This window comes from Dermacentor albipictus, chromosome 10 (assembly GCF_038994185.2).
Source record: "Dermacentor albipictus isolate Rhodes 1998 colony chromosome 10, USDA_Dalb.pri_finalv2, whole genome shotgun sequence".
Lineage (NCBI taxonomy): Eukaryota > Metazoa > Arthropoda > Arachnida > Ixodida > Ixodidae > Dermacentor > Dermacentor albipictus.
In genome coordinates this window covers 38,120,961-38,138,252 of record NC_091830.1, presented here as the reverse complement: position 1 = coordinate 38,138,252, position 17,292 = coordinate 38,120,961, and the positions used below count along the sequence as shown (strand labels likewise).

Below are 17,292 nucleotides of genomic sequence, written 5' to 3'. Positions count from 1 at the left end.
TTCTTATAATGCGAAGATTTCTTTTTGAGTAACCTGCTTTGGGGTTTCCTTTGAGTCTACAAGCTGCAGTGGATTGGATAACAATTTTCTCTTTCGTGAGCCTTTACCTACCTTGCGGCGATCCGCAGGACTGATTTGCCAGATTACAAATATTTCATTGTACTGTGTCAGCTGTGTAATTGTCGCAACACCTAAGTTATCATCCACGGAAAAGAAAAGTGTGGTGGCCTGCGGTTATACGGATACAACAATGTAGAGCTCGACAATTTGTGCGCCTTTGCCTAGGCTATGTGACTAGGCAAATTTTGTGTCTAGGCTATGGACAGACGGATGCGTTAGCGTTGCGCTGGTTCCGTTACTTTAGGAGAACTTGCGGTGCACTCTGCTGCGTGTGATACAGCGTTCGTGTGGCGTTTCACACTAACAGAAAAGCAATTAACTTTCACGAAACCTTTCTCTAATATGCACCACGCTTACGCATACTGCAGCCACAGTAACTGGCACTTTGACTTTACCTAATCCTTCTAGCAGTCGCCACCAATGTTGCTCTTGGTAGCTATAGCAGATATAGCTATGTAGTAACCATGACGAGCAGGCGCGGTGCCTCACATTCTTAATATTTGCTATCATTATTTCTTCCATGTGGCTGGTCGTATCGCGAGAAGCATCGGCATTTATTATGGCTTTGGTCATTTTCTTAGAAAACCGTCTTACATTTTGAGAATACGTTTTAAATAGGTACATTTCTTGCAGACTTGAATAAAGTCTCGTGTCTCCATTTGTTCCGGTTCCATATATACAAGGCTTCTCCGTGAGCAGTAACGAACAAATTTATTGCTGGAAGGGTTGGTATTTATACTCATGATACTTATATTTATAAAACAGTTTACCGTTGTGGGTAGCCATTGGACAACTCTGCTTCGAGGATTTCCGACGTCACGATAAAAATAAATGGGGCGCGTAAAAGACAATGTGCAATTTTCGCTTTTTATTAAGATCAACACTTCAACATCGATCCCAACGTCCTTCAGTAAGAGATAACGGCAGCTTTCTTATGAAGCCTGTGCGGCAAAGAACTCATGGTCATTGAGAGGATACCTAACTCCACTTGAGCTGGCAAATGCCTTGTTATTCTTGACATGCAAATGCACCTGTCATGATGACACCCGTTTGTGAAACCGGGCAAGCACACAATTCTCTTCGCCAGCGAGGTATTGGTGATTTGTCTAGACGTCGTGACTGTGAGATGAGATAAAAGCTCGCCCTTGACACTCCAGATCACGTAGTATACCTGCCACTGCGGGCATTTCAACCACGTGCACACATTTTTGCAATAACTGAGTACAGTGTTAACAGTTTGGGGAAGGAACCACGGCTTTGCTGTGATCGCTATCTCTGTCCATGGTCAGCACACTTGTACAACTGTAGTCACGTTCTCCAGTTCGGTGAATTGGTGGAAGAATACTTGGACTGTCGAGCCACAAGTGAGGTCTTTTGGAGACGCTTGTGAAAAGCTTTCCTACGGACCGCTTCGCGTGCTGCATAACTTCCGGCTGCAGAGGCGACGGCGTGATTATAGCGCAATCCTTCGAGTCACCGAATCCGCATTGGGGCAACGCAGAAGGGGACATATCGCTTGGTGGAGTGAGCAACTCTTGGAGTGACCGAGGTTGCCCCGAAGTAGTCCACAGTGGCGGACATGGAGATAAGCCTAATTGACTATCTTCTTCAGATTCCACGTACGTATAACTTTCGAAAAACGAAGACTGTAGCCTTTGAAACATTGCACATCGAGCCTGCTCCGGAGAAGACTCATCCTTTGCTTCTTGCTGTTCGACGGAGGAAGTCTCAATTTCGGGAAGGCTGGAATTGTGACCCTGGGATGACGAACCCCGTTTGGAAGGTGTGGAGTTACCATCCTCGACCGCGTTTTTCCGTTTTCTTGGTGGTGGCCGCTTTTCCTTTAGTGTTGCCGTGCGACCTATACTTCCATTGTTATGCCGTGCTTCTCTGGAGCTCGTCGGCTCGGAAGAAGTTTCATTTTTCGTACGCTCTGCGCCCTCACTTGATCTCCGTGTTTCGTTCGAAAGATCCTCGAACCTAATGTCCTGACCCAGTGAAACTCTCGATGTTGCGTCTCGTTCTAAACTCATCTGGTGCAACGTGTTATCTTGCCCTACCTGATAATCTGGTGCTTCTTGCACCCGGCGTGGGCATTCGGTAGCTTTAGCTGGCATTGATGCCGCAGACACTTGAGATAGAGGGTGTCGCTCGCTCGATGCAGCTTCGCTACTTTGAAGCAGATCATTCTGAAGTCCTTGCGCTCTTGCACTCGACGTCTGAGCCGCAGTGCGTGTTTTAGGGGGCCGGCCTCTCCTGGATGAGCGGCCGCGATTGGTGGAGGCGCCATCTCGGACGCGTAAAGAGCGCAGGGCTTCACTTCCGCTTTGAGTGTGAGAACCTTCCGTCGAAGTAGGTGGAAGGTAGACATCAGAGGCATCTTCTTTACTGGCAAGTTTTGCCCTCCGCGGTGCTCCTCGCCGCGCCCCTTGACCTTTTGTGGCTCTGCCAGGCCGAGACAGTGTACCACGCAATGATCCTTGGTGCAACTGTGACTGCGGCCCGAAAGTCCCCTCTTCCGGATAACTGTGACGATCCAACGGTGCCTGTAGCTGCCGTTGTGTCATGGTCGATTGAAGTGAATGGCGTCGATGCGTCAAAGTGGGGTTCTCACTTGTCTGAACGTTGCCGGTTGTTGCGGCGGAACCCGTGGCGGCTGGTATTGTTTCATGCGGTCGCTTCTTATGCGCAAGCCTTGGCCGACTAAGTGCTTGAGATTGAGGGCGTCGCCCGCTCGATGCAGCTTCACTACTTTCAAGCCGATTATACTTAGATCCTTGCGCTCTTGCACACGATGTCTGAAACGCAGCGCGTGTTTTAGGGGGCCGGCCTCTCCTGGATGAGCGGCCGCGCTTGGTGGATGCACCATCTCGGACGCGTAAAGAGCGCAAGGCTTCACTTCCGCTTTGAGTATGAGAACGTTCCGTCGAAGAAGGTGGAAGGTAGACGTCAGAGGCATCTTCTTTACTAGCAAGTTTTGCCCTCCGCGGCACTCCTCGCCGCACCCCTTGACCTTTTGGGGCTCTGCCAGGCCGAGACAGTGTACCGCGCAATGATCCTTGGTGCAACTGTGATTGCGGCCCTGAAGTCCACTCTTCCGGATTACTGCGACGACGCACTGGTGCCTGTAGCTGCCGTTGTGTCATCGCCGCTTGAAGTGAATGGCGTCGATGCATCAAAGTGGTCGTTTCACTTGTCTGAACGTTGCCGGTTGTTACGGTGGGACTCGTGGCGGCTGGTGCTGTTTCATGCGGTTGCTCGTTATGCGCAAGCGTTGGTTGGCTATGTGGTGGCTCTGTCCCACTTTCTGCTGGTTGCTGTTGTGGTATTTCGTTTGGCAGGTACTCTGGCGTCTCTAGAGGGCACGATCGCTCGCAGTCGTATAGCCACCTTAAAACAGCCTGCATCCTTGCATGCTCCGATACCGGCCTGTCTTCACGTACCTTGCGACGAAGCATTGCTTGTTGTGCACACCTGTAGGCTTCTAATTGTATGGCGGATATTATCTCAAAAGCTTCCCTTTCTGTCATCGACTGCGCAGCAGGTGGCGCTACCTGAGCTTGCATAACTGACTGCGTGGTTCGCGGATGTGTTCCCGTGACCGCTGTCGCCCTCTGCGTAAGTGGCATCGGAAGGCCCATCTGCCACTGCTGGGGCTGTTGTGGCGACACCATAAGGAGTGGTGTATATGGAACACTTGTACGACTCACCGCTTGTTCCATCGGGTTCCACGTAGGCGCCGTATTGAAAGCTGGCAAAGGCGGCTGCATAGGTTGGTGGCCTTGTATTGCGAGCAAAAGTCTAGCAGTATCAGTGTGACAAGGCAGCGTCGCGTACAGGCCGGAACTCGCCATGCCGGGGGGGTTGTTCTGGGCTACATTCGAAGATGACGTAGGTAAATTGGGGTTTCGTCGGGCAAGCCCTTCTTGCGTAACCTGTGTAATTACATGTGGCAGGATAAACTGGTGCCGATTTCTCGCAGTAGGCAAAAGTGGCCTAGAGCTTTGTAAATGTGATTGGTGCGCTGGTGGCGGAGAAGAAGGTTTTGCCAAAGATGGTTTAAGGAGAGCACGCCCAAGAGCAACTCCAGGCGACTGAGAAGACGCCTGCGGGAACTGCGGGGTAAATTGGCCCGACTGCATACCAGCCGCACCAGCAGTGGAAAAATCCGTGCTGACAAGAGCATCGCCGGGGTTAATGTCCTTGCAGATTCCGTGTTTACTTGCAGCAGCAGAAGCAGCACCTGAGCACGATGTTTTTCCTTGTTGCTCGGCCCGTCCTTTACCATGACCCGAACTCTTGGACAAGGTTGAGGCAGTCGGGCTTTCAGGATTTCTAAATGGCAGTTGAGGCATTTGAGAGAAAAACGGACTAGTTTTCCCGCTGCAATCAATTCGGTCACTCGGAGGGGTGCCGCTCAGGGTTGTGCTCTGATCAAAGGTTGTGTGGTGTCGACTTGCAGCCGTCGGCATTCTCACTCCCGCAGCCGCCGTCGTAGAAGCAGTTGCCTGCTGTGTGGCATCGTAACCACCGATAAACACTGTGCACGCGTCTGCTGTAGTGTGTTTCTTGTGTTGTAGTGCCGGACGCGTGCCCTGATACTTCTCCGCTGAGACCGTTCTTGTTTGGTCTTCTGCAGCAAAAGGGCTCGCCAGCCCTGAACTGCAACTAGCGTTACCGAGATTGGCCTTAGCGGTCGAAGGCGTTTGGGCTGTCGGAGGATGTCGGTCGTCCTTGCCACACGCTTCACTCATCGATTGTTCTTGTACGTTGCCCCCGGATAAACTTTGCGCAGGCTCATAGTACAACTCGGTTGAGCCAGAAGTTACTACGGCGTCAGGACTACAAAGTTTAGCTTCGGCGTTCGATTCCCGGCTACCAGACTGGCTTTCCTCGTCCTTGTCACGCTCGCCGCAGCGGTTCATTTCTTTACCCCTGCCTGCCATTTCAGGAAGACGAAGAACTTTTTCTTTTCTGTCCAGTCGTAGCCCACTGGTGTCCGGCCAGCGACTGAAAAACGGAGATGGAGCAAACAAACAATATTTGATCACCGCGGTAGCTTTATACAACGTGCTGCGCCAAATATTTGCGCAGATTGGCACTCGCAATAACAGGAAGGCTTAACAAAACCAACGTCTTCAAGAGTTCGTTAACCTTGCGCTGTTCTTCCACATCTCGAAGAACAAAATTTTACGCAACAACAAAAAAAATGAAAAGAAAAATTGAAGCTTGTCGTAGCTAGGGATGACAAGAGCGTTTCTAATGCACACCTTCTTGCCAGCAGCGCTGAATACAGCGTTTTCCAACGCTGCTATTATGACCTTCGCACTCTAGTCCCAAAAGCAGCGACATGAGCGCTTCCTGCTTAACCCGCAGACAGCAAGAATCGGGAACATGTTAACAAAATTCTAATTATTCCGCGAGTCTGCTGTAATTTGGGCTTCTACAGGCAACGAAATTGTCAGGGGCGCAAACATATTACACATTTAGGTCAACGCGCACATCAGATATGTGCCACAGCTGTGATCACGGTTGCAGCGGACAACAGTTTTTTCACGTCTTTTTGAACTCTCGTATCGGCCGCCGAAGCTCGCCATTGTGTAGACCCGCCATGGCTACATAGTGACTTCAGTGTTGCGCTGCTAAACCCGAGGTCGCGGGTTCAAATCTTGGTCGCGGCGACCACATTTCGGTGAGGGCGAAATGCAAGAACACCCGTGTATCGTGCACTGGATGCCCTTTAATGAATCGCGACTGGTCAAAATTGACCCGGAGTCCTCAAGTACGGCGTACCTCAGAGTCTTCTTGTGGTTTTGGCACATAAAACGTCAGAATCTAATTTGTAACAGTTGGGTAGTCCATAACTTAGAGGATGGCCGCTGAGGACATTAGAGTGCTGGCAGTTAGAGACGTTTGCAGAGGACAGCGAATACAAAAAGATAGCTTGATCCTAGCGAGACTAGGGATACGCTAGCCCCTGTGAGCTTGGCCGCCTCTACACACTACAATAGACATCATGAAAGTTTGAGCATACAGTGATTGCGTACCGTGTCGAGGCTTAGAATGAAAGTAGTGTTGCAGTAAAAAAATTAATTTCTTACACGGCTCCTCATTGAAGACGCGCCGCCATTTGGAATCCGTTAGATTCATCCGTTAAAAGGAAGCCAAAACACATTTACGCTTCTCTGTCATTTCTATAGTCCTAGCAGCGTCAAAAGAGACAGTTTATTTCACTAATAACTACAAAACATCGCTTGTCCATTGTCCTCACCATGGCATGGGATTATAGTCTATCACTGTTTACAGTTTATTCCTTCCGGTCATTGCGAAGCAAGTCCCAAGGGCAAATTTAATTCGAAGTGGGAGGTGTGGACTGGTGTGGCGCAGACGTGTTAGAATAACACCATAATTTGGCGTGGTAGTTAGCGCAATGAGAAGCGCACGCACCCTACGCCTAGCGTATCAGGAATCAGACTAGGGAATAAGGCAATTCTAAACTAAACCCGGCGAGAATGTAAGTGATAGTGCAGCGAAAGCCACGCAGTGGAAGCACAATTTCTCATTTACTGCGCTTCTGCATAATTCTATGAATGTCAGTAACTGCAAGCCACGTAGCATAAAAGAAGTCGTGCCAGTTGTGTTAATTTATTTGTTCAAGATTTATTTCGTAACAACTGAAACCCTGCTGAGAAAAAGGAATTCCCGTTACTTGCGGTTCTCAGTTTTGGCTTTTTGATGCCCGCGTCTGGTTTGGCTGGTCTAACAAGCCGCTAGCGAAACGTCGGCATACACTAGAAACAAGAGCAGAAGGTCCGCGCATGCGCATAGCTTTGACGGTGCTGGCACATAAACTTCTCATCGGCTGTGCATTGCTCTTTCATGTTTGCTTATTCCCGCGTTATTGGTTTGTTTTCTTTGTTTGAAATATGAACGCTGCTCCCCTACTCAACCAACTGTCCGCGATGGCAAGAAGCACGGATAGGATGAGACGCTTTGCTATAGTGTGTATTGCTAGTTAAAGCAGCCTAGTGAACACCCAGGCCCACATAAATCATATGGACATACAGCGACGCAAGGGATTTCGCATTCCGACTAGCAGGAATGAGGTCGCCAGGGCTGCTCTGCGATTTCTCGAGCAAGTGCTCGGTAGACAATCGCTACATCGGCTAGGCCTAGGGTTGAGCCACGTAGGGTGTGCAGCGCGTTTATGCCCGGTGTTCTGGACGCCGTGCTATTGGTGAAACGTAAACAATCGATCGCGTGGATCGTCTTGCTAACAAACTGCAATACGAGTCAACAAAATGTGGATAACAAATCACTCACCTCAGTGGCAAATGGTGCAGCTTACAGCATAGCAGTTGCCACGGTTGATTTGGTACTGAAAGCTCGGCGCTTAAGAACACCTCTCGTGGTCGAAGAATCTTGTGCCGCCGGTGCCAAACAAGTGGGCCTTACGAGAAGTGGTAACTACACTGCTTCGATCAAGAAAAAAAAAATTGTTCTTGGACAGAAAAAAAAAAACGAATAAAATACGCAATTGTTCTCTGTCGTATCGTATTCTGACTCATCTTTGCAGCCGGATGAATCTGTAGTTTTCCGTAAAACTTATCTGCGCATAGGTCAATAAAGTATAACGCCCGACTTCCATCAAGTACACCACATGGCAGCACGCAACTACGAATGGGATCGGTTCAGAACAGGCATGCGGTAGCGTGCATTGCTGAACTGACTAGAATTGCGAAGTCATTCGCACGAGCTAATCTGGATTTCGTCTGTGACGCTGCCGCTACGGAAACTTGCTTTCGCAGCAAGATCAAGGGGTCTCGTATCAAGCGGCCTCGTGCTGTAGGATCGTGGGAGATATATAAATGGCCTTCAACATTTATTGAAAATTTTGCTCCTGTGAAAACGAAAAAAAAATCTTTACCACCTACAGTAAATTTGGGCCTGCATTTCGGCAATATTGACCATTGTTTCCACAACACATGTGCGACAAGCAAGACGGTGTGCTCATAGCGCTTCGGCTTCGCTGCGGTTCGTTAGCTAATGCACTGTGAAGTACAGTGGGGCTGGATCGAGTAATCTGAGGAGCGTTAATTGATGGTGCATCCTGCGCGTCACTTCCGGCAGCCTGTCGCTTTACCACCAGCCACTCGAGTCTCTTTGAAGATGGCGCCACCACACCCGAGAAAGTGGACAGCCAATTCGATGCCCCACGGACAGCAATTCGGGGCAGTTCGAGGTCCGAAGAGGCCAAAGCGGAATAAAGCGTCCCGCACGCAATCTATATATATATATATATATATATATATATATATATATATATATATATATATATATATATATATATATATGTATATATATATATAGCGTGGGTCACATTGTGTGTGCCACTAGGTATGTCACCGAGATGATAACTTAGGCACCTGGGCATGTAACATTGGGCATGTGCCTATCCTCGGCCTATCTCCTGAAATGAGTGTGCCGCGGTGAAACAAAGAGTATGATTCATTAGTTGTAGGCACATAGGGTGTCCTACTTCTCTGCGCAAGCACCACTTCTCAACCTCAACATAGTTTCCTCGCCGAGCACCAGACAACGTCGTCATCGTGACGCAGATAGTTAACAGCCACACGCGATGATGGTATTGCCATCCGCGACTGCTGCTACATTGCTAACTGAAATAAGCTTCGCGTTACCGGGGCCCTTCAATACTTTTCTTCTGGTCATTAAACTCCCGCCGAAGTTTCATTTAAGGACGAAAGCTGCCACCAAAGGCGTCGCCGTGAAAAGAAGGGCACCAATCTGCAGCGCTGAGATGGACATTCGCGCTTTCGTGTGGGTGTTCGCCATGAAAAACATCTCGCCCACATTTATTTTTCGCTGTATTCGCTAACTAGACGTAGAAGTGATAACTCTTGACCAAACACGATAGTGTGCGAGTTGTTTAGTAGCTCAAGCCATCGACTCTTAGCAATGGTTCGAGAGAGGATGCCCGTGAAGTATAGTAACGCAGTAAGTTTGCGTGTGCTCGCACCTAAGTCTACATTTCTCGATTTCAGTGTAGTTGCTTAAAACCATGCTTAAATTATGCAGCACGCCATGACTAAGTCTGTCTCACCCACAGATTAATATCGCTTGCGCAAAAAGTTGAGGTGCGCCCTTCTGCGCACTGGCTACCCGCAACGTCACGCTACTGCTAGTTGCCTGTTTATTCTGGGGCATCGCGAAGCTGCCAAAGGGAATTTCGCGCGCCAAGCAAGTAAGTCTGAATATGAAACCATCTTGGCACTAATAGCAGCACCAGCTGCGAACTGCGCGTGCTGACTTTAGGCAATATGTGCGGTTCCAAGTGAAAACTCTTGCATTTACGCGTACAAATTTCATAACACTAGTGAGTTCAAACCTGCGGGACTGTCTCGTTTCTTATCCATTCAGATGTATTGTCGCAAGGACCATCAGTTTAAGTTTGTCGTTTTGCTTAGCCACACGAAAACACCATCCGACCCTTTTTGCAAAGATAGAAGCGCCGATTGAAACCTGCTTGGAGCTGCCATCATCACTAAGTTACTGACGACTACATTTTCCGATCATACTCATTTCCGATTTTCCAACCTAGGCTACTCTCTTTTGCATGTTTCTCTTGCTTTTCTTTATACACTCAGTTTCTTCAATCCAATTAGACGCCTACTTTTTTGTGGGAAAATATTTTGCCTGACAGAAAACAAATTTGCCTAAGTCTTCAACTAAATGTGGTTGGCATTTCGAACTGTGCTAACTATGACATTCTTTGCAGGATAGTGTTTGCCTAGTAAAAGGGTGGAATGGATGGCATGGTATACGATTATTAGGCAGTAATTACTAGCAAGTGTCGAGAATGCGAAACTGTCGTAAGCACTACTGGCACATATGGTTACAATTAAGACAGGGTTCGATAGCCTGTGGCAGAACAGTTCGTCGGTGGGGAGAATGAGACAAATAACTTGAAAAAAAGGCCAGCAGATCCCGCGCCCTGTCTGTGGAAATCAGTGTTATGTGAAGCATTGTGCGGGGAGCCTGCCGAGGTAACGAAACGACCATGAGAGCAGCAACACGTGGGCAGCTGTTTCATGACCTAAATGACACACATATCCTGATATTCATGTCATGACCTATTATCTATGTTCCTCATACACTCTTGTCATACTATGCTAATTTCGGCAGATATCAAGTCAACGAAATGACCATGAGAGCACCAAGACCTAGGTGGCTGTTTCATAACCTACATGACACATATCATGATATTCATGCCATGACCTATTATTTATGTTCGTCATACACTCTTGCCATACTATGTCAATATTGGCATCCACCAAATTAACGAAATGACCTTGAGAGCACCAAGACATAGGCCGCTAGATAGATACTGTCAAAGTGGCAAATGCTCGCCAAGAAGTGCGTCCCATTTAATAATTGGTGTCGTTGCTTTGCTCCCTCCTGTGACTGAACCGGATTAACGAGCCCCAGCAAGAAATATCTTGTTCCTTTCACACTTAAAAACAATGCAAACGGCACTTCATAAAAAAGTGCACAACTTCACCAGTAGCGCCATCAAGATGTGTTGTGCCACCAACACTGGCTGAGGAAGTACGGTCGTCTAGCAGGATGTCTTCTACAATATTCGTGTAGACATTGGCACAGGCTATATTCTCCTCGGTGCACACTTCTATGTGCTCTTCCCCAAATTTCGGAAAGCACAGCCACTGGTCACATGGCACTTGCAAAAATCCTCTAGTCTTTATTTCGGTCAGTGCACTCGGTTCTCGGGAGGTGCGCGTACGTGTCCGGAGGCAGTCCTTGCAGCTTATTTTAGTAGCAAACTTCCTTGCAACATGGCCACCAAGGTAGACCAAAATGCAGAACTTCGTTGACTCCGGACGATTGATGCCTTGCATGCACTCAGTCGGCTCCGGTAGTACATCGTCAAAAAGAACTGCCAGGGTATAAATCTGAAACGCATATATTTTTCTCTTTCAACCACAGAATAGCAAGAGCGAGAAATCTTAAGAACCAGAAAGCAAAATAGATGTTCACTGTATGTCAAACAATGAGACGTGTATGCCGTTGGCATAAAATGGCTGGACAATATTTATCAAATTTCTGTATAGTGCATAGCTATTATGCAAGTTGTCTTGGTGTGTGTGCTACCAAAATGTTTACCTGGTTAGCAGTAGCTTCTGCATGATGAAAGAGAACTTGCGTTTTCAAGAGTAGGCGTATGCCCACTTCCTTCAACCGAGGCTCGCCGTGGAGGCCGGATCAAGTAGTTCACTGATAGCAAGCGATATATGTAAAAAAAGAACAACTGAACAGTTGCCTGCCCCCCTGCTCCGGCAACATGCCTTGCAGTGGCAAAAATCTTCTGAAATCAAAAGCCTGCGCCTAGCGAAAGCGTTTAAATTAACCTCCAGGACGTTCTTGTCTAAAGTATCCAACTACAGCGTAGGAAAAGCCAGATTTCAGTAACTTTTCAACAAGCGTAACCGTGCTTTGCTGTGTTATTCACATTACATTGAATATAGGCATGCTCAGAAAGACCTGCTTTTTGCTTTGGCACATTCTCGATGTAACTGTACCACCTGATGAACCATTCAGTGTTCTGCTTAAGTTTCTGGAATTAAAAGAAAGAATAATGGTTTAATTGATGTTTCAGAGGAGGCGATACTAGCATTAAAAGTTCGGGGCTCACCGCAATGTGTTGTCGTTTTTTATACTGCACATCTTGTGACCTTCTTGAATTTAGGTAGTCGAAAAGAACATTCGATCATCTCGTGAAATCTGAGATTGCTTTGAAGCCACGAAGCTTCGTACATTCTTTTCTACCACGACAGAAGTCCATCGCTGAAGCAATGGTTTCACTGAAAAGCTGACAAATTTTAGAGAGGTTATGTTACTGTGTTAGAGAGGTTATCTGCTAATTCACAACACATGCTAGAGCAGTTAGCGTTTTCTTTATCTGGACAGCAGGTTTCGCGCTGAGTTCTTGGAACGCATTGCTGTTTTTCCGAGCGTGAAAGAAGCCCACGAATGCACGCAGTATTCCTGCGTGACTGGTCACTCGAGGCAATTTCGCGTGTTTTCGCGGGCTTCTTTCGCGCTCGGAAAAACTATTTCATGTGGCACGTATTGAGCAACAGGAAGCTGTATCGGGAGTTTTTCATGTTGCTTTGCAATTTTTCATTAACGCTTGCAATCTAGTCATAATATTTAAATAGTTGACTAATCAATTAAGTATTATTATTTATTTAGGCAGAATTGAAAAAGGTTATCCGAGTAACTCCAAGTGATGGCAAACAACATTGCCTTGGTTCCGTCTGGCTACGTCGCATTTGCATGTATTTAATGTTCGGTTAAAATTAGATGGGCCACCCTGCATAATGGAGAGCCGCCGATTAATTTTGATCACTTGGTGTTATTTAACGCACCGCCCTAAATGTAAATACATGAGCGTTCTAGCAGTTGGTATTCATAAAACATGCAGCAGATCTAATGAGTTGGAATACGTATACAGCGAAGCTTTGTGTGAGTGCATAAGGGTCGAAAGACGAGTATACAAGCATGCGCACGCATGCACGCGCACGTACGCACGCACACGCATGGCAAACAGACACATAAGCATGGGTGCACACAAATTATACCGAGGCTTCTCTGAAGCGGACATGCTTACTTGTAGGGGTTACGACGAACGCCTTGAACGCATCATGGTCTCAGAGGCAGCAAAGACATACGTACGTATAGCACCATCCGAATCTATTCTATCCTCAAGAAGCGCTTACTTCCTCGTTACCGTGCAGCCACAGATGCGGGAAAGCAAGTTTTTTTTTCTGCTTTTTTCTTTCGCCCGCAAGACCGAAGCCACCGGTACCGCGGATTCGCGCAGGTGAGCCCGATCTCGTTGTGCTACAAGGAACCCAGCGTCACGCGTGCTCCACTGCGATAGGTTGGCCTATTCGGAAAGGGAACAATCAGGCCGCAGCTCCCGCGATCATGAAACCCGGTGAGATTCGCAAAGAATAACTTCTCTTTCAAAATGCGACCGCCATGGCTGGTGTTGCGACGCCGGTTACTCCAACCTCGACCGGCGTTACTATTGGGTAGCGTGGCGTTGTCGGCAGGCTTCCGGTAGACCATGGCAACCAGGCAGGGATGAGACGAGTTCTAGCACGAAACTTGCACTGTTTATTGAATGGTTGGTGGAGGATATAGAAGAAGATACTGAATACTGAAAAAGTACATTGCGGGGCCGCTTAAATAGGCCCACTAAAATCGTAGGCGGGATCTTGCTCACGTCAACGTCACGTGACATGAACTGTGTTGCCGTCGTTGCTTTGCGGCTGCTCCTTCTCTCCTGGGCGATGTTGCATGTGCTTGCCTCCTCTGGCGACAACCCGCGGAGTCTGGTCGGGGATGGGTGGCTGATCCTTTTTCCAGAGTCGGACAGTTCGCGGAAAGTCCTCCCCTTGGTCGCACAGTTTACGGAAAGGGTCCTCCCTGAGGGTCGCAAAGTTTCTGAAAAGGGTTCTCCCCCAGAGTCTCTCACACACAAAGTGGCCTGTCATCACAGCGGGGCGCCTGCCAGACCAGCAATCCCTGGAGACAACCATAGAAAATGAGGAATCCATCTTCCGTTTCGATTAGGCATGGTCTTTGAGTATCCTATTTGCCGGGCGCGCTACACGTCAACCGTAACAGCGAAAGTCGAATCGGTGGCCTCGCGCTTAGCAGCAGAACGCCATAGTTATTGAGCCACCGCGTCCGCGCACACCAAGAAACACACTCCCGCTCTCACTGACGTCTGAGAAGGGTAAGTTCTCAAGCGCCCAGCAAGGCTGTCGCTGAATTACATGTGCCTTCGCTGTGAAATATAGGCACAAAACTTGCTGTCATATGGAGAGGCTCCATCCGTGCTGGAAGAACAGCCACGACAAGTTTCGATATATAAATATGGCCGTCCATACTGTGCCGGAGTATCAAGCATGAAATCCCAAAAGGCACAGTGTCATGGCTCGACTTCTTTAATATTGTGTGACTTACAATCATATATTCACGAAACGATCTTTGACGCGAAGCACCTCGACTCGACCTAGCGCATCATAGACGTAGACTCAGAAAACACACAAATAAAAAAGAATATCGCCCAGCACTCTGTACAGCGAAGCTGAAAGCAGCGAAGCTGAAACGTGCGGCCCGGGTGTTTCTCACTGGGTTAATCCCGATGGTTCATTAAACGACGGCTTGGTAGGCTGCCGGATCCTCAGTACGCAGTCGCTGCTTGCGCTCTCCTGCACAAGCCTGTTCTTGCGCCCGGGTTGCAGCATCGGCGCGGCACAGACGAGCTCGTCGCTGGTTCTGCTCGCGGCGTTGCTGATCGAAAGCTGCCTGCTCCTCAGGAGTACGCATGACGCGTTGCCTACCCATTTCGGAGCCCGAGAGAAACTGCTGCCCACGTGCTCGCCTGCGACGGAGAGCAACGGCGTCGCTACTTGCAAAGTCAATCAAGCAACCCTTTTTCTCTTTTTTTGCGCATGCGCATGGGGTGGCGCCAGAGGAATTGCCGTCGGAAAGGCGACAGATGGACGGAGGAATCCCCGAGCAGTACTATACAGCTTCGCTGTAGAACATAATGACGCTTCTCGGCGGACTCTACGGCATCTAGTTCTTTTATTAGTTTTTTTTTGGGGGGGGGGGCGAAGGCAGATTCACACCGCTGCATTCGTGTTTCCGAGAGTAATTTGGGACAAAGTTATTGCTTGAAAATCACTGCCGAAGCTCTTTGCAACCTAGTGTGCATTCGTTCTACGATCCTTGCTGTTATATATACATAAATACACTGTCACCCTAGTTTCAATTATTTACTGTGCGTGGTCGAGTATGCACAGATGACTGCATATATACAGTAACCACATATTCAATGACGAACCTTGGTCGCACGTTCCAACATCCCCGTTATACAGGTGCTAAACCGAAACTTAATTTAAATAACCTTGGCCTATTGGGGCCTTCGAAATAATTCTTTCATTTACTTCTTAAGTGTAAGATTTTAATACAATATACAAGAATAAAGGCCGGACATCCCGTTGTTGATTTGCGCTCCAATTAAAGTCAATCTAACGTCATGTATTTGCGCATACGTTTACTTGAGTATGTGCGGGACAAAGGACCCAAAGTAATTTTCATCTACTCTTTTCTTCTCTTGCAATAAGGTACCCTCCTTCCTTACTGGCAAACAATTAACAAGCGCCTAGCAGCCATCGCGAAACCAACTTTACGAACGGGTGCAGAGATTTCAAAGTGGATTATGCGCTTGTTTTGCCTGCAACATCAACTACGGGGAATTCGAGGCTTTTACACGCCATCGGCATGCGCACCGCTCCCCGCTTTTGTCTTGCTGTTCTGGTAAGAGCGCTGCATGCATTCGAAGCCCTCGAGTAGAGTGTTAAATGGCTTTGGTACATCCACACTCTAGAGCATTCCTCCACTCAGCCTCGACTCAAGAGAATTGCTGGAAGCGCCGCCCTTCGTCAGAAGTGCCAGTGTGCTTCACTCTGCACCAAGTCACGAGCATAGTCTCCGAGACCACCCTCACGCGTTAACGAGCGCGGGCGTAATCTCGGAGACAATGTCTTGAGAAGCGTAGCGTCTTCTTCAGTCGAGGGTTGGCAGTGTACTCAGCTTCGTGGCGCTGAAGAACTTCCGAATCCAGGATGGTTCGGAGAGTACATGAGAAGGGCGGGAAAGGGGAGGTATAAACACTCAGTGTGTTTGAATGAAAAAGTAACAAAGTGAAGTGGAAGCGCAATCACGCTTAACTCATTGGAATCTGCTGGAAGTAGGGCAGCCTCATGGATTTTGCTGGACAGATGCTTGCTCTAACACGCATTGGCATTCTTGCTGTGTGCACAACTGCAGTGTGTTCAACGGAACAGACCCACCCAATCAGTCATGTCGTGACGTCATGACTGATCTACTTCCAGGGTACCGAAACCCCTATTGGTTTCGTGGAAACAACTACCACAGGAAATTACAACGCTTTGCACGGGCGTTTTCAGGTGTTTTTTTCTAAAGACTATTGTGTTAGGGCCTTCGTTTCTTTTGTTGTTTTAAAATACCCTCAGGGTCAGGTGGCGTTAAAGAACGGAGTGGTTGCAAAGGAATTGCATTAAAGAAGTAGTAAGTACAGGGAGATATGGTAAAAACATAAAGATGCTACTGATTGTATAATGCTAGCTGTCTTTCATGAAAAAGTTTGTGATTGGTCATGGCTACGACCCATGACGCTACGTAGTTCCATTTCGGTTGATGTGCGGGGGAGGAAAGACTTCGTATAGCATGAATCAATTCCTGCCTTATTTCGGTCAACGATTTGGTTCCAGACGTACTGTGACTTCAGTACGAGGTCGTGAAGTGTGGTGCGATAGGAAGTGCTAGAAGACAACGAGAAAAGAAGACTTAACGACTAACAGTTAGTGTGACAGGTGATAGGTTAGTTTTTATTAAAGTCGTACTCGCGGTTAGATTAGAATTTGTAAAGCATGAAAGGAAGACCAATATTCTACTGTAATTAAAATGAAGAATTCAGGTTAATGTGACGAATATCTCATATTGGAGACGCGTGTTCATGCTTGGAGCGTATCATTGTCTTGTAAAGTATCAACCTTAAATTTGGAAGTGCTTTGAAAAATTACGCCGTCAGTACCCGAGCACGTGATTAGCATTTGTAATAATGTACTCTACAGAAATGGACAGAGGTAAGTTGCTTGTGATGTGCGAAGCATACTATTCATATGACGGAACGAAATCTAAATGGACATTGTTACTGTGATGTGTCCAAGGATTAGGAATATTTTGAGATACACGCATTACTTTGTATTCGTTAATTAGTTCCATTAACATCCCCCCAGTTTTATTAAAATCAGATCGGAGTATTTCGGTACTCGCAGCATGAAAATTTACCGGAAGACCACGCAATCGTCTGTGAACAAGTGAATGTTAGAGTACATTTCAGCAGTGACAACAATAATATAAATAAGAAATAATACAGGTACCGACAGACTCCCGTGTTACACCTGCTGAAGCTTAACGCGATAAAGAAATCAAGTAAAAATATCCTATCAATAGTACGCCCTTCAGCGA

The 17,292-nt window shown here is 47.6% G+C and overlaps 1 protein-coding gene and 1 long non-coding RNA gene across 6 annotated transcripts in view; one reads left to right on the top strand and one right to left on the bottom strand.

The window, feature by feature from the left end:
• Positions 1 to 17,292, top strand: part of LOC135911886 (uncharacterized) — a 166,256-nt gene that overhangs the window by 99,536 nt on the left and 49,428 nt on the right. The window lies entirely within an intron of this gene.
• On the bottom strand, positions 974 to 7,934 carry LOC135911884 (uncharacterized). Its single transcript, XR_010567487.1, has 2 exons — positions 7,444 to 7,934; positions 974 to 5,130 (listed from the first exon to the last, which is right to left on the bottom strand). It is a non-coding gene; the product is annotated as an uncharacterized lncRNA (long non-coding RNA).